At 41.3% G+C, this 23,115-nt stretch overlaps 1 protein-coding gene across 4 annotated transcripts in view; it reads right to left on the reverse strand.

The window, feature by feature from the left end:
• Positions 1-21,118, reverse strand: part of Slc16a7 (solute carrier family 16 member 7) — a 155,935-nt gene extending 134,817 nt beyond the window's left edge. For 3 of the 4 annotated variants that reach the window (XM_036169603.1, XM_036169604.1, XM_036169601.1), the window contains exon 1: positions 20,896-21,118. The gene's annotated coding sequence lies outside the window, so the exon portion shown is untranslated. Of the gene's footprint in view, positions 1-6,102; positions 6,125-20,895 lie in introns of those variants that run through there. The other variant, XM_036169602.1, reaches the window with a different exon arrangement.
• Positions 21,119-23,115: the final 1,997 nt, after the last annotated feature.

Here is a 23,115-nt window from a genome sequence, read left to right on the forward strand (position 1 = left end):
CCTTCTTTTCTGCTCAAGGAAGCCACAGAAACTACTGTTCATCTTCCCCTAAAGAAGGGATAGAGACACCAGAATCCATCCATTATCCCCAGTGCCAGGCCATAAAGAAATTGTCTAAGGGGTTGAGTTCAAGTCAATAGCGTGTCAACTGCCCAAGCAAGGAGGCTTTAGTTCAGATTTCCAAACCCAGATAAAAAGCCAGACGTGGCAATCCTGAGCATCTGTAGCTGCAGTACTGGATAGGAGAGAAGAAAAATACTGAAGCTCACTGCCATCCAGTCTGAGCAATAGGTGAACAACAGGTTTGGTGAGAGACCCTGTCTCAAAAAATGTGGAGAATAGTACAGGGTGACTCCTACATTGGCCTCCGGCCTCACACACATATATACATGTGCACATGAACCTACACAATCTATATACCCTTGTCTCTTTCTTTCTGTCTCCCTCCACCTCTCTTGCTCTCTCGTTCACTTTCTCTCTAACACACACACACACACACACACACACACACACACACACACACACACACACTTGCTTGACTGACAGTCATAATAAGACCATTTAATAAGAGCACTTCCACCTGAGAAAGAATTCTACACCAAAAGTGGAAGGAAGGAATGATACACATAGAAGCCAACAAAGTGGACAGACCCATCTTGCTGAGAGTCTCTTCAGTTTATTACTCATAGATCACACCCTTTGGGACCAATCATTTCTACACAGCTACCACTCCCCACTTAAGAGTAAAATGAGTTATATCAGCCTAAGGCTTAGGATCTTCAAAATTAAGGTCCTGTGTTGTGTATGTATATATATATATATATATATATGTGTGTGTGTGTGTGTGTGTGTGTGTATATATATATATATATACATATATATATATATATATATATATATATATATATATATATATATTGTGTTTATAATTCTATATCTGTATTGTTTATCAGTTAACTTGTCTTTTGTTAAAAAGGTGTTGCTTTATGGAGGACATAATATGTTATCCCTCTTCTGCCAATGATGTAGCAACCTAGAATTCTACTGCCCAGCTAAGGTGTTAAGTAGCTACACTTTCTGTCACCCATGGGCACTGGATGTTTCAGCTGCCAGGAATATTGGCTAGATGTTAGCATGTGGAGTGTGGGGTCAGAACATTTAGTTTCAAACATCATCTCTATTATTTATAAACTTAGTGAATATTAGTGAATCATATTATGTTTTAATGTCTTGGTTCTGTTTCTGGGAAAACAGCAGAAGGAAATAACAATAGTCCCTCCTAGGTGAATGGATTAGACAAAAATAACACATTAAGTATTCGGAAAGGTGCCCAAGAACGGTAACTCATTATCATCATGGACTTGTTGTGCGCACATGCTTCGTTTTCCCTCCTTACCCAGTGGCTCTGTCATTGCACATGTGCCACACGGCCCCACCAGCTCAGTGGAGTGCTGTCTTGCAACTCCAAAGGCCATGGCTGCCTCGCGGGGTGCGTAGACAGGAACAGAGTCTCATAATTGGTCACTGAGAGGTCACTGGCCTAATTCAGGGAGTAATAAAAATGTGACAACGCGAAGGACACAAAGCAGGGATATGTTCCCTCTCAATGCAATATTAAAATAACTTCACAAGCAAGGGTGTTGTCCAAGAAAAACATGAGCTGCCTGGACGGTGGCAAGTTCACCGTTCTGCAAGTCTCTCGTATGCAGCTGTTTTATAGAGTTTCACAGACTGAAGGGCAGTAACTCATGAACAATATTGAGCAAATACTAGGGTAAACAGTTTTTAAGATTCTTTGATTTCATGATTCAATTTGCTGCAATGAGACTATATGAAGTAACCCATGGTACTAAACTGTAATTAAGTCTTAAGGCAAATCTGGAATTGTTAACGAAGTTCCCCTTTGGATCCTATACATCTGAGAAGGAGAGAGGCACGCCATGAAATCCCGCCATATAAAGGTGAATGCGCATTGGGACAGGAAGTGTTTGTTAAAGAAAACCACTCAAAATGTCTAAATATTTAAAGTTGGAGTTTTAGAGATGATGGAAAGCAGTGGGTTTGTAGAAATTGTCATTATAATCACTTTACAAGTATAAATATATAATAGAAAAAAATCACAAAATTACTATATACTCATGAATGTCTACACAGAAAATGAAGTCAATTTCCATGTCAAATATCATTCTAGTACCAAACCTGCTTTGGCTGCCCTGTCCCTGTCTGTGGACTGTTGCCATGCTCCCCATTCTGATGGTCTCTTATCTTCCTAGAACCAAAGCTTTCTTTTATAAGTTGCTTGGGTCATGGTGTTTTATCACAGGAACTGAAAAGTAATTAGTATACCTACTATCACCCCTCACCAAGGAAGAATCAGGTCAGCATATCTTGGTGCTGTGTTACAAGTTTGAGTTTTAAAATTACTACTTTAGTTGTAGACTGAGTTTAATTTACATATATATATATATATATTAGTTGGGTCTAGGACAAAATTAACAACAAATTCTGAAATGGCCCTAAATTCACTTTTGTCATTTTATACTATGCATTAACTTGAAGCAGCATTCTCAGAAAACTGAAATATCCATCCATTCTTGAAAAATCCTGAGGATGTTTTACATCCTGTTTATCAAATATTCAGCCAATATTTATGTATGCAAAAATAAACAAACACATGCATTTCATAACTATGAAACTTTTTGTCTTTAACAAATGGTAAAATTGCTTTAAAATCACTTTATCGCATATTAGTAACTTAATGGTCAGTCTATGTTTGCATAATTATCTTATACGTCTATGTACCCAGGTACACATAAAACTAATTATAGGAGAAAGGGTATTACAAATGGAAAAGTTTGAAGAAACTCTCTTCTGAATGGCGTTCTATAAAATTTAGAAAATGTAAAATATTCTACCAAAATGGTATGCATATCAAGTTAGGAAATGTTTATACTGTAAATTGAGTGCTATCCTAACCAAGTGGAATTGATGAGTATATTAACAATGAGTGATGACATATATGTAATATATGTGTGTGTGTGTGTGATGCCTGTACAAGTATCATGAACAAGAAGTTACTTAAATAATATATTCATACAACTAAAGATAGAGTAAATTGATAATATGGGAAGAGTGAGCATTTATTCTTCGTTTAATGGAGAAATGAACCTAAGAATAATACTAAAACAAGGAGGTGATTTTTGTCCTCATACCAAACTATTAACTCAAAAATTATTCATTGGATAATGAAGGGTTAATTGTCAACTTAATCAGTCACCTTGCCAAATAACGCCTTTATGCCATGACCTGTAACAACTAAATCTTACAAAGTCTTATCTTAAATAAAATCTTCAATAGAATATGATTTTTAATAGGCTGAAGTACTAAAATATTCTGCTAAGCCTGGGTACAAATGAGTCCTATTCACCTTTTAAATGATGGATGTTGGGGAATCTGTGGAAGGAAGCATGCTGTTTGAGCAATGCCACAGCTCCAATTAATTGCTGGGAACTCTACTTTTCCTCAGAATTAAAAGTGACCCAATTCTTCTTCATCCTACTTATTAAACAATCCCTTCTTGCCACTCTGGCCATCAGCCAAAACAAAACAACTGAACAACTAACCAAGGAGTCAAATATAGCAGAGCTTTAAACATACACTAGGTTATTTTCCAAAACAAAACTCAACAAATAGTTATTCACCCTATTTGTAAGAAATAGCTAAGACATTTTTTTTTTCATTAAAACAAAGTGTCCATCAATTTTGGCATAAGCTGAAGAATGACCTTATAAGAGAATAATACATATTTAGATTATTTTAGTGAACTTCCCCGAATGTCTGTATTGAGGAAGAAGTGAATTTTTATAGTTTTGGTTGTCTAATTCTATTTGGTTTTGCTCAAAATAATGACCAAATGTTTGTGTTGAAAGCAAAAAGAAAGATGCCCACAAATGACCAAGGTGCGTCCATGCTCAGTAAATAACAAGTGTCCCTAATTTTTCTACTATATGCCTGGTGAAACTCTGCACAAAGAAACATCTGCTCTATTTACACCTAAAGGTCAGAGACCTGAGGTGGCAAAGTCATAAACCAGTCGCTTTAAGCCCCATGCTGCTGGGTGTCCTTTATTCTTTTCTTTGTAGGTCTGGCTTCTGGGAACACTTAGGTTCCAGTGACTATTGGCTGCAGCTTCCCCTTTCAGTGAAACTGAAGGGCATTTCAGAGAACGGTCACCAACCCTCAGCTAGAGTTAATGCCAGAAACTAACTGAGTCAAGTCAAGTGGAGGAACCAGGTCAGGGTGCACAATGAGGGAACAGCAGGCTCCAGCAGGCCCCCTTGGTGATTCTCTGGCACTGGGGAACTAGCAGGGATGAATACTCTTTTGAGTACAGAGTAGTTTATGAAAATATTGCCATTTACACAAACTTCTTTATACTGGTTGGGACCTAGCCTTTGCAAGTCCAAGAGTGGATTTTTAGAGCAATGGCAGCACCATCATCCATGATGCTCCTAGGGTATCAATAGTCACCAAGAGAAGAATGCCTGGTACCTGGGAGGGTGCTGGCATTGGTGCAATTACTGTGACTGTACAATGTTGATTTCACAGAGGTGTCTGTGAGAACTCTCCATCGGAATTTCCTCCAGTCGTGACACACTGGAAGAGAGTCTCTCAACAAACCTGCTTCCCACCCTGACAGAAAACCCTTCTAACATGTTCTAAAATAACAAAATGTAAAAGTCAGTGTGAAAAGAAGAAAAGGATTTTGTTCGTGGTGACTGCCATATTTAAGACAAGATTATGCTGAAAATTTTAAACAAAATTATACTGAAATCATGTCACTGTGTGTGCATTAAGTTTCAGTACTGCAGGCTTTTAAGACACAGTCTGGAGATGTAGAAAGGAAGATGGCTATTAAAAAGGAACGGGTAACCTCCACAGAGCAGGAACTTGTCTCTCACAGTTAATCGAGGCCAAGATAAAAGTGCTGGCAGGTTCAGAGTCTGCACAGAGGCTACATTTCTTCCTCTAGAATACTGCTCCGCTGCTCTACCCTCCAATAAGAGGAACACTGTGTTCTATCTTGGCAGAAGGCAGAAGGGCAAGAGGCCCAGGGGCTGCAGGAAGCCTTAATCCCATTGACGAAGCAGGCACCCTCACAACCTAACCAGCCGAAGAAGGCCCTACTGCAAAGTACTGTCATGCTGGCTGCTATGTTCCTGCATATGGCCAAGCTACTACAGCCACAATGGCAAATAATGTGGCTTCACACAATAAGGTTGGATTCTACAATAAAATAAAATTAAAGCCAAGACACTTGGATCATCTCCTAGTATGCTAGTCCATTTTAATAACATGAGATGCATATGTAAACCACTTGTTTTTCAATCATTTATATATATAAATGTTTTTTCCCTTGGAGTCCAAACTCTTTAGAAGTATTTCTTGCCCTGGGATACAGTCTGGAACCATGTGCTTCCTGGAGGCTCCAGTGTGTCTCCCTGTTGACGTGTTAATCCTACTTAGCATCATAAGAGACTGACCATGAATACTGGTCATAATCCTAAATGTTGCTAACTTGACCTTTTATTGCAATGTTCGTAGAAGAAGCCTTATCCATTCAGGGATACCGGCTTTACATAATTCCCTCTTGTGTGAATTATTGGTTTCAGTCCTTTGGTTTTTGTGAACAACTTGAAAAGAATGATTGTATGAAAATAAAAATACATAATCTGTGATTTTGGCCAATCTTCAAAAGCATTCAATTGACAATGGAACATTTGAGAAAAAAACACAAACAAACAAAACAGAAAGATTGTAAATAGGCAAATGAATGAGAATTAAGACTTTTTGTTAAAAAAATGCCAGATTTCTTGTTTTCCTTCTCAGCCCTCCCCTATAAAGTACTGTTCAGTGGGTAGTATGTAATTGTACCTGATAATTTCTCACACTTCCTTGACTGGTTACCCTTTGAAAGTCAAGAAAGTGATATTTTAATTGCAGTGCATGAAGCAAGCATGTCTTAGTCTCTTTTCTTTGTTGCTGTGATGAAATACCCTGAAAAAAAGCAACTCAAAGGAGAAAGCATTTCTCCTAACTCACAGTTGAAGGCAGTCACTGTGGCAGGAGCTTGAAGCAGGTGGTCACACTGATCCACAATCAAGAAAAAGCAATGAACATGTCCCACTGCTCAGCTCCCCTGCTTTCTCCATTTATCCAGTCCAGGATGCCCTGTCCGGGACTAGTCCTGCCCAGAGTCAAGACTGGTCTTCACACATCAATTAATATAATTAAGTCAACCCCCAGGGGAATACCCAGAGGCCCATGTTGCAGGTGATTTCTCTTTCACAGTGCCCATGATTTTCCTCTAGCCTGGTATATGCACAAACAAGGAGGAGCCAGTTCTATACAGGACAGAAGAACACAGGAGACAGGGGAGCGGCTGTGCGTGTACCGACTTCTCAACCTTTTCCCTAACTCACCCGGGTGTTTCTATAACACATTTCAGAACGAGGTTGTGGTAACAATGAACAGAACTGTTGAGGATGCCAGATGGCTTGCAGAGTTGTGTGTGGCAATGCATCTCAAAGCCCCACTTCCCAAGCGTTGGCAGACAACAGCATCGAATTCGTTAACTATCTTCTCCTTCTCACATTCTAATCCCTGACATCTAAGTGTGTAAATCCTTTTGAAAAACTTTCGGACACCAAGAGAGTACTGAAGCGTTAGGCATTATGATTCAGGAGCACACCTGTGCCAGTGCTGCCTGGGGACAAAACATGGGAATCACTAAGGCTTTCTGGCAGCCAGCACAGTGACAGCTCCAGGCTCAATGAGTGTCCCTGTCTCATTTGAAGAAGAAAGAATTCTAGAACAGGTCACATGAAACTCTCCTCTGGCCTTGGCACCTGTACACACACCTATGTGCACACACCACACACACATATTCAATGACACACATACACACAAAAAAATCATTAAATTCATGATCTGACTCTATACCACAGAGGATATTAAGTACTATTTATTACTTAAGAGATAAGGCCTGAAAAAAAGATTAATAAAATGAGGAATAACTAAAAATATCCTGAGACTAAAACAATGTTGTCTAGAACAGTCACTCTTTAAAAAAAAATGAAACTTGAAAGACATATACATAAGAAATGTCATCATAAAAATGGTATATCTTAGCAAACAGTTATAATTAAATTTCTAAATAGATTAAACATTTTTAGAAGTGTGTTCTGCCTTTGTATGGAAACTTAGAAAACAAATATAGATAACAGACTCAGGTTCTTAATAAGACAGACTAATAAATCTATGTTATTAATAAAAATGCAATTAAAACCAATAAATATCCATACATTTCCCCCACTGGGTTATTTTTCTTACATTAATGGTATGTGTTACTTAAAAACTAATGATAAAAGAAAGTGATCAATCACCATATGAGCTTCAGATATGATATCTGCATGTCCTCCTGTGGCAGGTCATTATTGTGTGTAATTAATGTTCTCCCCATAGCCCAGTGGCCAGATGACTCTCCTTAGAGACACTAATGCGGCCCATGGGACGACACTCATATTTTCTTAGGCTCCCTGCAGCTTCTTCCAGTCACTCATTTTTCTCTAGCTCCATATTATTTGGTCAGATCTATTAGAGAGATGCTAACAGTTTTGTGGTATCTGACTCAAGTTCAGGAGAAAAGAAGTGGGGCGGGGGAGCTCCTACACTAGACCCTCATCCAGTTTATTTCCCAAGTTTCAGTTTCCGGTGATCAACCACAATCCAAAAGCGATAAATGCAAAATTCCGGAAATAAGCAGCTCAGACATTTGAAATGAGATGGCATTCTAAGCGGCATGATGAGTTCTTTGCCAACCATGGCAGGAGTTTTCACTGTCCAGTGTATCCACACAGTGTATGCTGCTTGCTGCCATGCTGACACTCTAGTGCCTATGTTCAACGAATATGAATTGTACTTAACAACGCTCAAACAGGCAAGAGGAGTGGTACTGACTGTCTCAACACACTGAAGAGTCACCATAAATAGCTTATTTGAAGTGACAAGGCAAAAAAAAATTATATGAAGGATGTATGTAGAGGAAATGCTGATCAATACTACTACTAGGTTAAGGCATCTACTGGGGTCTGGAAATGCATCCCCTGTGGGTATGCAGGGACTACTGGCAGTAAATTCCATTGATTCTTTTTTCCTCTGAAAGCAGGTCTTGCTTTACAAAAAATATATCAAGCTCGTCAGTGACACACAATAGTTATGTGGAACCAACATGACAATTAGGAAGAGATACTACACGACACAAAATAAAAAAAGAAGAAATCACAAACAGTCCAATGTCAAAAGGCAAAAAGCTGAGATAAGGAGCTGTGAAGAATAACAGAGACAGAAAGAAAACAAATTCTCCTTTCTTAAAGACAGTATTTTTCAATAAAAACTTGCAGAAGCATCAATATTAAGAGCTGACTTAACGTCTTAATATAGTGCAATGCTTTAGCTGGAAAAGAATTGAGTCTCAGGAAGAAACAAGTTAGAATATTCACTTTTGCCTTTTCTAAAGGTGTATTCCAGTCTGTATCATAACCACAAAAATTTCTCATTTGTTTCCTAGTAATGTTGTATAAAGAGATGTTCCTACTAGTCCTGTAGATCTATGCTAATCCTTTCCATTAGCTGCTCAGTGCTTTCTTTGGTAAAATAGTGAGGAGAACATTCACCTTACTGGGCTACTGTACTTTTTTATGAGATAAGATATGGGATGTTCTTGAAACAGGGCTAGTACACACTTGTGTATGTAACATCTAGAATTTATCTTATTAGACATTAAGAAGAAAAATACTAGTGTTCTAGCCATCATGCCTCTAGTTAGTGAAAACTGAGATAACAGAGTTCTGGTAATCAGCAGAAAATTAACTTATCAAATGAATAAATTCATTAGAAAAATGATTGTCCACAAGTCTACACTTTAACGTCATGGACTACTGAATAAAATAAACTCTTACCTTAAAAATTCTACTAATTAATTCAAATATTTCACATATTGAGCTTAAAGGACTGTGTTCTTGAAGAACATTTAAAAACACAGGCAGTGGCTATAACAATTGCAGTAATATGACCCTTCTGTTCAGCAGAATTTCACACTTACCCAAGTGTTCCCAGTGTTTAGTTTTGTGGTACCTGAAAGGACCACCTCCTCTTGACTTAACCAAGGACAGTCTCTTCTCTTAGCTTCACTAATACCTGACATCATCATCATAAGACGCATGTCTTTCTGAAATTCTAGGGCAAACACTTAAAGTACAAAATAGTATGTATCTTATACTTTGGAAGCTAATTTACATCTACCCAACTCTTCCCTGTGGACAGAGAAGTCTAGAACATGTGGAGACACACTGGTGTAGCAGCTTAAAAACAACAGACAACAGGCTGGATTCAACCTCAAAAAGCTGTATGTTGTCATCTATTGTTCAAGACAATATGTTCTCTGCTGTTCATTTTAACACTTAGCTCTACTTTTGATTTTTATCTTTAATTAGTGAACATAATATTTCCCAAAATTATAGTATCATGAGAGACATGGAGCTAGAAAAGATTTTATTATATTTTCCCCAAGCCTGTTTGCAGAATACTTAGAATACCTAGAAGCCTTAGTTACTTACTGGTTTTCACTGATTTAAGATGTTGGAGGAAGAGCAAGATACTATTCACATCTTCCCAGCCCTGGAATATCTGCTGAGGCAGCGACTCTCAAGACACTCTAATGTGTATCTTATCTTGTGTTTATGCTCCCTATCTGTAAATTAATATGATCTGTCTTACATAGAGATGAGAAGAGATACTGTGTTTAAGGAAGCAGACACATGGGAGCCATGTAAATGGTACCAATAATCCTGTAGGTATATATTTTACATTCTGATGTGAGCAATTATTAAGTCATTGTAATATGATCACCTTCCTCTTTGTGAAGGTTTTGAAATGTGCTTCTGTGAACAATTACATCCATGTGGAGGCTAAAGAATTCCCCTCGAAATGCCCCTTGAGAATCCCAAATGTGAGCACTAACTCTGAAAGCCAAATGAAAACTTCAGATGGGAAAAAAGTTTTTGCAGTATTATATCAATAGTTGGGTATTCTCCTATAAAACCAGAAATTTTTACATAGTGGAAACATGCATATTATTGGGAATTCAGTATGCTGTCTCCATCACAATCTTTCTATTTGGCTTAGGCTGTGAAATGCTGTCTTAAAACTCATAGATGGTTATGTAAAGAAAAGAATTCTTCATGAATAAGAAGGTTCTTGCTGAAAACACACCAAAAATATAGTCAAATGAAAATTAAATGATCACATCAATCATTTACTAGTTAAAGATATTATTTACTCTCACAAAAACAAACCAAGAAATGGGCTTTTCTAACTGTTCTGAAAATGAGCAAGCTTGGCTCTGTGAGCTGATAAGTAGATTTTAGTCAAACAGCTCAGTCACTGCTAAGTTAATAATTCAATGGAGATATACCTGCTCATTTCCAAAGTGTCTATCAAACATAAGGGAGACAGAGAAAACAGGAAAATGCTGACAACAGAAACTACAGAATGAGACAGACCACAGAGACATGGCATCCTAGATTTACCAATGGCTTGGGTCAGAGACATAACTGTTTACTCTTTTAAAAAAAAAATTATTCACAGAAGTACAAAGGAAGAAGAAAGCATTGACTTTCATTCACAATCATCACTGGGGATCTAAAACAGTATTTAGAAGAACAGTCTGGAAAAAAAAAAAAAGATCACATCCTCTACCTTTAGATGTGTCAAAAGCTTCCTTCGAAGTCCGTCTACTTTGTTCAGGTATCCACTGGCACCCACCACAAAAGGGTCCAGGCCCTCTACTGGCTTCTGCCATGCCTTCAAAGTAAACTGAGAAGAATGGGGTTCTGAAGTTACTCTCAGGCCATAATGGTCCTCACCTCTCTTGTGTTCGTAATCAGTAAGATTTTAGGATTTCCTTAAGTTTTCAATCTCGCCTTGAAAAGCTACCTTCACTTTTCTTAGATATTTATTAATTTTATTGTATGTGTATATGGGTGTGTGTCTGGGTGTATGCATGTGTACCACCACATGAATGCATTGCCCACAGAGGTAAGAGGCATCAGGTCCCCTGGATCTAGAGTTACAGAGAGTTGTGAGCTGCTAAAGGGGTGCTGGGAACCAAACCCAGGTCCTCTGAAGAACAGCTAGTGTTCTTAACCCCTGGGCCATCTCACTGACCCCCAAATACTGCCTCCAAATAGGAAAGTTTGCCATCCTTGCTAAATATGAAATAGACCCAAACTTACTATACTTCACTAGTCTCTTGTTTTAAACATTCCTCAAGGATTTTTTCTTCTAGATTACTGAAAATACACAGCAGCACCTAATACTTGAAAATACAAAGTTAGACATTTTTTGAGGTTAACAGACAAAATCCAGAGAGCTCCACCAAGAAGATGTGTAACCTTGACAAAATATTTTGGCTTGTGCAGTAATTATCTCACAAATAACCTAAGTGTAAAAACAGTACTTCCTAAAGTTTTTGAAGATCACAGATAGAGTACAATAATTATATCTGACATACAGAAGTTCTCAATAAAGAAAAGCTACCTTTATTCAAAGATTATCCATCATATTTCTCCCTAATCACTTCTTTGGTCTCCTATCTCTAAGCCCAATTATTACACACCTATATCGCAACCTCATTAATCTACAAAAGACAAAATTTTTATTGGTTACTATCTTAATTGGGCTTTCTATGGTTGCAATGAAACACCATACCAAAATGAAAACTGGGGAGAAAAGGGTTTATTTGGCTTACACTTCCACATCACTGTTCATCACTGAAGGAAGTCAGGACAAGAACTCAAACAGTGCAGAATCCTGATGGCAGGAGATGATGCAGAGGCCATGGAGGGGTGCTGCTTACTGGCTTGCTTGCCCTGGCTGCTCAGCCTGCTTTCTTACAGAACCCAGAACCACAAGTCCAGGCATAGCACCACCCACCATTGGCCGAACCCTCCCCAGTTGATCACTAAGTGAGAAAAGGCCCTACAGCTAGATATCATGGAGACATTTCCTCAACTGAGGCTTCTATCTGATGACTCCAGCCTGTGCCAAATTGACACACAAAATCAATCAGTACAAGGAACCCCTTGTCAACTTGACACACAAACATATAATTATCAAGCCACAACCCTTACTTTCTTATTTGTCCTCAAGATCCCACATTAAAAATATAAATAATCCAAAAGCTCCATAGTCTTCAAAATTCAAACACATTAAAATTTCAGTCCCTTTAAAATAACCAATTTCTTCCTAAATCCAAAGTCTCTTAAAATTCAAATCCCTCAATTGTGGGGGATACAATCAAAAACAAACCAAATAAAAATAAAAGTAAACAAATTTCTTATGTCACGAGGGAAAAGTCAGGGTAGTCACAATCTGAACCAGGCAAAAGCAAATTCCAATAGCACAAATGACTTAATGTCCAATTATCTGGGACTCACTTACTGTCTAGGCTGATCTCCCTTATGCAGCACACACAGCTTGTCTTTTAGCCTCTGGCTGGCTCCACTCCACTGATGTTGTTCTTGGTCATCATCCTGTGATACTGGCATCTCCCAAATGCTGGGTCTCCCACTGCAGCGAGGCTTCACTTTCACCTGTAGTCTCTCATAGACTTTCCTTGTGGTGCCAAGCCTCAACTTCTTTGCATGACCCCTTCAGTCCTGGGCCTTCAACTGCCGCTGACACTGCATCTTCCCTAACGTCCTCTTCCGGCCTCTCACAGTGCCAAGCCTTGGGGAACATCCCACAGAGCTCTTAACACCCAATGGTCCCATGACTCCTTCATGCCTTCAAAACCAGTACCACCTGGGTGACTCCTACACATGACCAAGTCCAGCTGCCTGTACAAGGTACAGCCTTGGCCGCCTCTGGAACACAGGTTCTGTGTGCTCTCAGAAAACACTTCCCAGAAGATGTCACTTCAGTCATGTTGGGCTCTTCTCAATCACCAACAACTGCTTAGCTCCAGCCAACCAGCATCAGTTGTCCCAGGAACATAAAGGTTTCACTCCTTTTGCCTATCTCTTGTGAATCACAGCTGACTCTTTAGCCCCAACTAACCTGGGAGACAGAATCTTTATTCAAAATAGCAAACCGCCCTGATGGAGTCTTTAAACTTCCCTCTGAAACTTCACAAGCCAGGCCTCCATCTTCTGCACTGCTCTCAATATTCTTATCTTCCAAGATCCTAAAGAATATCCCACTGAGCTAATCTTAACACTCAGTGGCTCTTGTAACCTAAAGTTCCAAAATCCTTCCACAATCCTTCCACAAACATGGTCTGGTCTGTCACAGCAATACCTTCTGACATTGGTACCAACTTGTCTTAGTTAGGGTTTCTATTGCTGTGACCAAACACTGTGACCAAAAAGCCAGTTGGGGAGGAAAGGGTTTATTTGGCTTGCACTTCAACATTGCTGTTCATCACTGAAGGAAGTCAGGGCAGGAACTCAAACAGTGCAGGACCCTAGAAGCAAGAGGTGATGCGGAGGCCAAGGAGGGCTGCTGCTTACTGGCTTGCTCCCTATGGCTTGCTTAGCCTGCTTTCTTATAGAACCCAGGACCAGCCAAGATATGGCACCACCCACAATGGACTGGGCCCTCCCACATCACTCACCAATGAAGAAAATGCCTTACAGTTGGATCTCATGGAGGCATTGCATCAACGGAGGCTCCTTTTGCTCTGATGATTCCAGCTTATGTCAACTTGGTACAAAACCAGCCAGTACAATTACCTAATTTCCACTTAAATTTAAATTTCACAATTTAAAGTGTGGTTTCCTTCATTCCTCCTAGTGGTTTCTTCACTTGTTAATTCATTACCCTGAGGCCACACACAAGAGAATACTCATCCTGTGGTCATAAGTGTTCCTCCAGAAGCAGACTCCATAAACACCTTGGTCTCATGCTTCCTGACCTTCCCACTTCACCCCACTAGATTATACTGATAATCAAATATGTCACGAAGAGCAGTTTAAATTGTTAAAAAAAAAAAAAAAGTGCCATGTCCCCTGAAGTCACAGGTATGTTTCAGGGACTTCCTTAATCTTGAATGCTTCAGGAATGCAATATCCATGAAAAAGGACCCTGCCAACTCACAGTAGAAGCAGATAGAAAAAAAGAAATGGGATTCTTAACCTGACAGAGAAAGCATAAGACTTGTGAGCTGTCACCACAGATACATGGGTGTTCACTCAACTAAGAACTGCAATGTGATTTAAAAAGCTTCTCTGGCCTATCCCAGGTCAGAGGAAATTTGAATGTTGAATGTAAGCTCCATGTTGAAGCTGAAATTAGTACTCGGAAGAAAAATACTAGAATGTAACAACATTTCAAGATGGAAGGGTAGCATGACCCAAGACATGATGTAGGGGATAGAATGTGGATGAACAAGGTACAGAAACCATTCAGCTTGGCTTGGTTCTAATGACGGTAAAAGTTGAGCCTGGGAAAGCTGCTTCCAATCACATCCTTTGGGAATATAGGTAGTTGGAATTGCTGATATTATTATGACTTATCTGCAGGTGTCAGGGACTGGGGGGACTCTGGTGCAAGAAGAATATCTAACAGCCTGTGTATTTTGGATGAATAATTATTTCATTAATAATAAAAAAAAAAAACCTGTGAGAACAAAGGCTGAGCAAGGAGGTCTTTCAAATATCTAATCTGACACCCATGAAGGAGACGTGGAAACAGTAGGCAAGAAATATAAGAAAAAGAAGGAGGGAGACAGGTTAAGAGCCTCAGGGTACTTGAGGTGACAGTAGTACAGCATGGGGAGCTGTCCAGCAGGTGTGCGTATGTCTACCACAGCCCAGTGTTCCGGTTGTTTCTACACACACCACTAATGCAGCATTGAGAACTGAATCTAGGGTTTCATGTATGCCAAGTAATCTTTACACTGAACTACATCCCTAGCCCAGCCTAACTGCTTGGACCTTTAAGAGAGGGCCTCCTGGTAAGAGAATCCCAGTCCCTCTCTGGGATGTGCCCCTTTGCAGATATGTGAACCTTTGAGACTGTGAGTTAAATGAACACATTTTATGTCTAAGTTACCCACTTCAGAGAGTTCAGGAGTATGAGTCTGAACCAATACACCATTGTGCCAGGTAACAGCTTTAAACGGAATCTAATTGAGAATAAATATAGTTTTGCATTATAATTAGTGAGGAAATAAGCAAGCATTTGAAATAGCTTTCATTAGAATACCAATGATTTATATAAATCTAAATGAACATTTTGCTTGTATCTGTTCATTCAAAATACTTTTGATTGAAAGCTGTTGTATTTATGACAAGTATTGCCAAATATGAATAACTGATTTCTGTAATTAAACTACATGAATACTACCATTGGAAGTATCCATAAACTGCATAATACCTTTAACAGAAAAGAAAACTGAAGAAAAAAATGAATTTCCCTTAACAAGTATAACTGCCACTCAGGAACTTTGTGGGGATTTTCAGAAACTCCTTTGGGATTTCCATGAATATTAATGAAAATGCTTGCAAGAGTCTTATTATTTGGTCAGGAAAATTATTTACAAAATATGTGCATCATTTATCAGCCCTGATATGTATGAACATATTGGAAATGTCTCTGGCGAACCTAAGTATAAATTACTCCACCCTACCTGGACCAGTTTTATTATTGCCAAGTTCAGTGTTTAATTTGTAATGAATTATTTCCATTTTTTATAGTGTTAAGGGAAAAACGCTAGGCTGTTTACATTCTAAAATACATTCCCCAGCTCCTTTTTAAATATTTTTTTTTGTTTTTTCAGTTCATGCACATAACAGTCCCATGTATTTGATGGATGTCAAATATGGGTGGGACTATTAATATTGACTCTTCTGCAAGTTTGTTTATGGTAGGCTGCTCATCATATGGTAGATGTAAAGCACTGAATCTTCCAAACAAGTAGACTGGCTTTCTGAGTCCAACACCTAAGTGACCAAGTGAGAAAAAGAAATCTTTCTCTGAAATTCTTTTCAATGTTGTTACTCAATAAGTACCACTATACAATCATTTCCCAGTGCTTCTCTTGACACACTGATCCAAATATTCTTCTTTTAATTATTATAAAAGTGTTTCATGTAGCCCAGGATGGCCTCCACATAGTTATGAAACTGGCCCTGCACCTCCTGATCATTCTACTTCTACCTCCGCAAAGCTAGAATAATGGATATGCATACCTGGCTGATCTAGTTTTGAGAAAGTCTGCCACAAAGAGTATTAAAAAAAAAATCAGTGTGTTCAATGTCTAATTATGTACCATCAATATGTCATCTAGTTGGGGTTTCCAATCAGTTAAGATAAATAAGCCAGTGAATTTGGAAATTACCTGTTCAGCCCTCAGGCTAGTATTAATATCATCCAGCTACTATGCCTTAAATTATTTCTATGGATAGGTTAATTCTAAATACTATTCCATTTAATCTTTCTAATCAATATGAAATTTGTTCTTACCTTCTTTTTTACAAAGAAGGAACCAAGACTTGAAGAGGTTTGACAACTAGTCCTAACTGGCTAAAGACAGAGCCAAAGGGGAAAAAAAAATCATAATACAGACAGGCTAGTCTTCAGAGCACCTGCCTTGACCTCTGCTGTGTCCCATCCATATGGTTTCCCAGATCAGTCAGATACGATCTCTGTTCTCAAGACCAAGAAGCCCAGAAAAATGGATAGAATGCTTTCTGGAATAAGCAGAACTTAAGATAAAAGGGACTGTGTGGCTGAAGAGACTGCCAGGTCAATCTCAAGAGAGTCCTGACGATGACATCAAGTCGTGGAAACAGGAGGGCCTTCACCACTGAAATAGGTGAAAGGACAGGGTGGGAAGGGAGACAAAGGCAGTCCGTTCTATTTGATGGGCACCATTTATGTCGTCTCACATTCGGTATCCTCTTTGGTGTTAGAAAAATATCACAGAAGTTCAACTCTCACATGACCTAGGACAAAGCCAATTGCTTGGTCTTAACAGCCATTCAAATTCAGTCCCTAAAGAATCCTTGTGTGTATGTTGACTCTATCTTGTCTACTTTGAGTCTTACACTTGCCCTCTGATATTAGGGGCTGTGCTCCTTTTGCTAATTCTCCATCCAGGAGAAATGTTTCTACTTCACACAAACAAGTCTTGCAAACTAGATGCCTCCAACACAAAGAGTACCTCCAAAGGATTTCAGCTCTCCTGCCTTGGAGGGCAGAATCCCTGTGGTACTTCCTGCCTGACTTAGAGCTAGAGACAGAAGAGGTCAGTGTGCTCTTTGCTGCTTTCCTCCTCCTCCTCCTGCTCCTCCTCCTCCTCCTCGTTCTTCATTCTTGTTGTTGTTGTTGTTGTTGTTGTTGTTGTTGTTTTTGTTCTTCTTCTTCTTCTTCTTCTTCTTCTTCTTCTTCTTCTTCTTCTTCTTCTTCTTCTTCTTCTTCTTCTTCTTCTCCTCCTCCTCCTCCTCCTCCTCCTTCTTCTTCTTCTTCTTCTTCTCCTCCTCCTCCTCCTCCTCCTCCTCCTCCTCCTCCTCCTCCTCCTCCTCCTCCTTCTCTGTTGTATATGCTTCTTTTGCTCTTGACTTCATTCTTTCTATAATCTGTTTTTCAGTAGTACCATGTGCCAGGCACTTCAGAGCAGAACAAAGAAACGTTTTTTTCCCCTTGATTAATGTCATACAAGGCAGACTCTGTATTATTCAGATCTTAGGATCAGGCAGCCTGTTTATCCCAGCTCTGTCACCGAGGAGTTGCTATGGCTTGAATCTCCTTGGTCCCCATCAACACACAGGTAGAGCCTTGAACTACTTACTAAATGGTGTTGTGCTGAGAGGTGCTGAAGACTTGAAAAAGCAGTTTGGACTCTGTGGGTATCACTCCTATAGGTATAATGCTTCTCATGAGATCAGTCAGGTCAAGTGGGTCTGGGTTTGTTACCAGGAGGAGAGCAGTTTGTGAAAACTTGAGACTACTCAAAATGTTTGGCTGCTTTTGTGTGTACCTGTTCAGCCTACTATACTAATATATTATCATTTTCCAGGGGACACTAAGAAGATGCCAGTACCATGATATTTGAGTTTTTCCAGCCATCCCTATCATGAGGCAAATTAACCTCTTTTTACAAATTTGTTATGCAGCATCAGATATTTTGTTAGAACAACAAAAACAGGCTATGTTGATAGAGTAAGCCCAGTCACTATGCCTAAACAATTATGTAAATATAACTATGAACAAATCTACCCTACAGGATTCATAGATGCTGACAGAAAATAGTAGCAGCATGCCTGGAGATAGCATTCTAAAGGCACTAAGGATACTATAGTGGATGGCATGGGCCACACGGCGACCATTGCTGCTTGACCAAGTTCCAGCATTTCGACTTTGTGGATCACAATTCTCCAGTACACTCTTACTTTCATTATTCATGATTCTCACTATTACTTTCCCTTTGGGAGATTTTGTATGGACTTGGAAGGATAAACATGTATACAGTGGTAGCTAGCCTCAATAACAAAATAATTCTTTGAAAAAAAATCCCAGCCACCATGGAAACAATCTTAGAGACTGGGTCTTAGTGACTCTATATTTAGTTTCCCTCTGTCACACAAATATCTCTGAAGTCTTTGGAGAATGAGAACAGCATCAACAGAAGCATCTAGGGGGCACCCCTTTCATGAGCCCAAATTATAATGCTGGATAAGGAGCATGTTTGAAGTCCTTCTACCTCCATACCTGTAGGAAATATGAAAGCCTAAATTTCAGGGCAGATTCTATCAAAGAAACATGCATGTCTGGGAGCAACCTGGAACTGTAGGAGCAGGCACTGATCTGTGTATAAAAACCGTCCTGCAGGTCCCCTCAGAGAAGACTAGTGATTGCCTGTGAACCCTGTTCCTGGCCAGGAGAACCATGTGAAGTCTTCCTAGGCTACACAGAGAATCCAAGACCACACTGGCTCATTTAGCAAGAGTCTGCTTCAAAATAAAAGTGAAATTAAAAATAGATAGATAGATAGATAGATAGATAGATAAGGACATTGCCCAATGATAGAGCGCTGGGTTCAATTTTCTACTGCTCCCCTACAGTAAAACTTCAGACGGCTAGTCACTATTTTAAAAACAAACAAACAAATAAACAACAAGAGAAACTGAGGAGGAAAGAGCAGTATGTAACTTCAAAGTATTAATATGAACATCTCTGAGCTGTGGCAGTACACACATCATATCCTTCCCTTTCACTGAGATCATTCAGGTACCCTCTCATCTAGATGGACTTCAGGGCACAGCCCTCGGAAGAGAAAATGGAGTTAGGATAATCTCATTGCCCTTCGTGGGACTTACCTCGTTCAACTGTCATCTTCCTTCAGATGCCCACACCCAGCTCAGATTCTCCTGCCACCTACTTAAAATGCACACCTTTGTGGTTGGGGTGATGGGGGACATGCAATCGAACCTAGGAAGGCCTGGAAAGGCTTCCTGTCTGAGCTGACTGGGTTCAGCCTTGAAGCCCAGAGTGCCAGCAAAAAAGGCATTGGTGCCCACAATTTCCTCTTGCCAGGGCTTTTTAGGGTCATGTTCGTCATTCCCTGCTATTTTTATTCCTTCGCTGCATTTCCTTTTAGTTTGAGGAGAGAGGAGGACATGGACTATTAGCTTTTGAATCGCTACTAGACAGCCCTCGTTCAAGGTGGCCTGCTCTTACTTCTCCACCAAAGTGAGTTAAAGAAACACTTGCAGAGAAATTGGTGTGCGTGTGCGTGCGTGCGTGTGTGTGTGTGTGTGTGTGTGTGTGTGTGTGGTGTGTGTGTGTGTGTGTGTGTGGTGTGAGTGTGTGTGTGTGTGCGTGCGTGCGTGTGTGTGTGTGTGTGTGTGTGGTGTGTGTGTGTGTGTGTGTGTGGTGTGAGTGTGTGTGTGTGTGCGTGTGCGTGCGTGCGTGTGTGTGTGTGTGTGTGTGTGTCACCATTTCCCCAAGTGTAACCAGGGCAGTCCAACCAGTAATGAGATAGACCTAGAGCACTACCGCCTCTCCCAGAGCGATCTGCAGCCCTCTTAGCTAGCAGAAATAGAAAAGGATGGAGAGGCAAGCTGGGATGCAGCATCCTCTAAGGCTCACAGCCACCTGTGCTACCTGGCCAAGACTGGCACCTCCAACGTGGTGAAGTGGCCTAGGAAGCTCAGAGGACGCCAGCCAGGGTAACACACGCCCTTCTCAGGCATTTGGAAGACAGCACAACCTTCAGGCCAGACCACAAACCTCACCTGCCAGCGGCCTCTCACTAGGCTTGCTGGGGACCAAAACCGAACACCTTCCCTTCTCCCCAGACTCCCATCTTCTGCTGAAAGAGCAGCCATTCCCTCCGCCCACGTCCCCACCCATCCACACCCACTGCAAGGACACCACCCGGGATGCTGTAGATCCTGGGAAGATGCTGGGAGCAGAGAGGGAGGGGGCACTCGCCTGGCGGGGCTCGCCCGATGTCCTGCGGTGCCCAAAGCAGGGCCGCACGGCATAGGGAGAGCAGCACCAGCAGCTGGTAGCATGAACCCTGCGACCTCTGGATCCCGGGACCTCCGGGACTCCGCAGCTCCCGCCCGAGCCCGCGCCCGCTGGGCTTCGGGATTTTTGTCTATATAAGGGCTCACGGCACACGGCGGCGCGCGGGCTGGCAGCCGGGGCTGCGGGTTCTCCGCACCCCGCGTGCGGTTCGCTGGGTAACCGCGCTCGCCCTCCTCCCGCCTCCTCCCGCCTCCTCCCGTCCTCCCCCGCCATCCTCCCTGGGAGCACCGCCTTTACCTGGTTCTGGCACCCGGTGCGCTCACCGCCCGCCGCTCTCCCGGTCCCCCCGCCCCAGCCCAGCCGCAGCCGCCTCGCCCGCCTCGCTGTCACCCGCGGAATGGAATTATTTATTTATTTATGTCCCCTGACGTGGCCTCGCCTGCCGAGGCCTGGGGGAGGGGGGCGGGCAGGTTGCGGGGAGCAGAGGCGGGTTGGGGCGCCTGGGTGCGGTGCAGCGGGGTGGGGAGGGAGCGGGGGGGCAGGACGCGGGAGGAGGGCGCGGGCCGGGGGCGCAGGGGAGGGAGGCGCACTGAGCATGCTCCTGAGGGCGCGGCGGTTGGCGCCTGTCCGCTCGGGCTCTGTGGCTCCCGGCACTCCACTTCGGATTTTCGCTCTGACCCGGAGCGATCTGGGTTGGCTAAGCAGCCCCCGACCTGCTCGCTCCCAGCCGGGGCGCTTGGGTGCCCAACCCGAGGAGAGGCAGGTGTGAGGTGGCTCCAGAGACCTAGGCTGTTATGCAATCTCTAGATAAGGATACCCAGAGGAGCCTGCAGCATGCAGGGGAAAGAGCAAGACCTCTTTATGAGCTGGGGCAGAAAAGGGCGCGTGACTCATCCATCCATTCCTTCCTTGGTTCATTCATTCAGTTAAGGATTTCTGCGCGGTGTGGGGGCTGGCCTGGTTGAGGGTGGAGAAAGAGATAGTGGTCAGAGCCAAATCCCTCCAAGGAAAAAAACAAAAAGGGGAACAGAAAACAGCACAGTTAGACACTGAATGTATACGAGTTGCTGGGCATGGGGGGCGGGGGGGGGGGACGGGGCGGGCGGGGCTGCCAATCGTAACTAATTCCTCTCCCCTCCTCTTTTTTTTTGTAGATAACATTTAAGTTTTCAAGACAGGATTTAGTAATTTTACAAAGAATAACGCTAAGGATAATGATGGTAATCCCCACAGATGTTGGTTTTGTTTCTTCCCCAAACTTGCCCTTCTTGGGGGAAGTTAAAAAGAGGAAGGGTTGAAACGGAAGGGTTTAGACAACTCCCAAGGCTGGATTTCTTTAATATCTTTAAGTGGACTCTCTGCTTGGAGAAAAACTGTGTGGAAGAATAAGTATTTGAATATAAGAACTTGGTCGAAGTTTTCAGCCCATTTAACTGGCCTTACTCCATAAGACACAGTCTACAATTACTCACGTTACACGCATGTGGAGATAGACACAGTAAGGTGGTACCACTTGGAGACATTCAGGATATGCTGCTTTGTCCCAGCTAGTCAATCTGCAGGCAAGGGCAGAATTTGAGTCTCTGCAATGACAAAAGAGGAATGTTGTTTCCAAAAGATCTAAGTTTCTACACAGTGTAGAAAGTGATCAGAAGAGAATTTGAGGGGATCAAGCGGTGGATGTTCATTTCCCCAACGTGTCAGACAAAAAGTTCAGTGGCTGAAGATGTGTGCCACCAAGTCCGGTGACCTGAGTTCAACCCTCAGAATCTACATGACAGAGAGGGCTTACTCTTTCAAGCTGTCCTCTGACCTCCACACCCCTGGCAAGCAGGTACATGTGCACACATGCACACACATACAACACACACAAAATAATAATAATAATAATAATAATAATAATAATAATAATAATAATAATAAATGTTAAATGGTTTTAAGAAAGCTATAATTACAAAACTAAAAGTTACGCAGAACATTCTAGATACAACCAGTTTTCTGGGGGGCAGGCAACTCAGCGTAGACGGATATTTGTAGAAGATAACACTTGACTATCTAACAAAGACTATAAATATCTTTATTTCATTGCCAAGAAAGAGTGATAAACATTTAAGAGAAACAAGGTAAAGACATAACGAGATCATATTCTTGGGTATTCGTTATTAAGATTTTGTGTGTGTGTGTGTGTGCTCTCATCCATCACTTTTATTTCTTTTCAAAGAAAAGGAAGCACAAGAAAGCATACAGTTCTTGAATTTAATCTGTTCTCCCCTTTCTTCCTCTTATGTGTTTTATATCTTTTTTTTTTTTCAGTCTCTTGTCTTACTTCACCCATTGCCAAACTGGCAGACATCAACACTCCACATTTTAGAACCACAGCGTGCTTTCACTGTGGGTGCTGTTTTTCTAGTATTTAAATCTCTACATCCAGCTGGGCCTGGTGGTGTGGCTGAGGCAGGAAGACGGGAGCTTTAAGAAGTTCTGGGTCATCCTGGGCTACTTAGTGAGCTAATGCAT

Source organism: Onychomys torridus, chromosome 20 (genome assembly GCF_903995425.1).
Source record: "Onychomys torridus chromosome 20, mOncTor1.1, whole genome shotgun sequence".
NCBI classification, from domain to species: domain Eukaryota; kingdom Metazoa; phylum Chordata; class Mammalia; order Rodentia; family Cricetidae; genus Onychomys; species Onychomys torridus.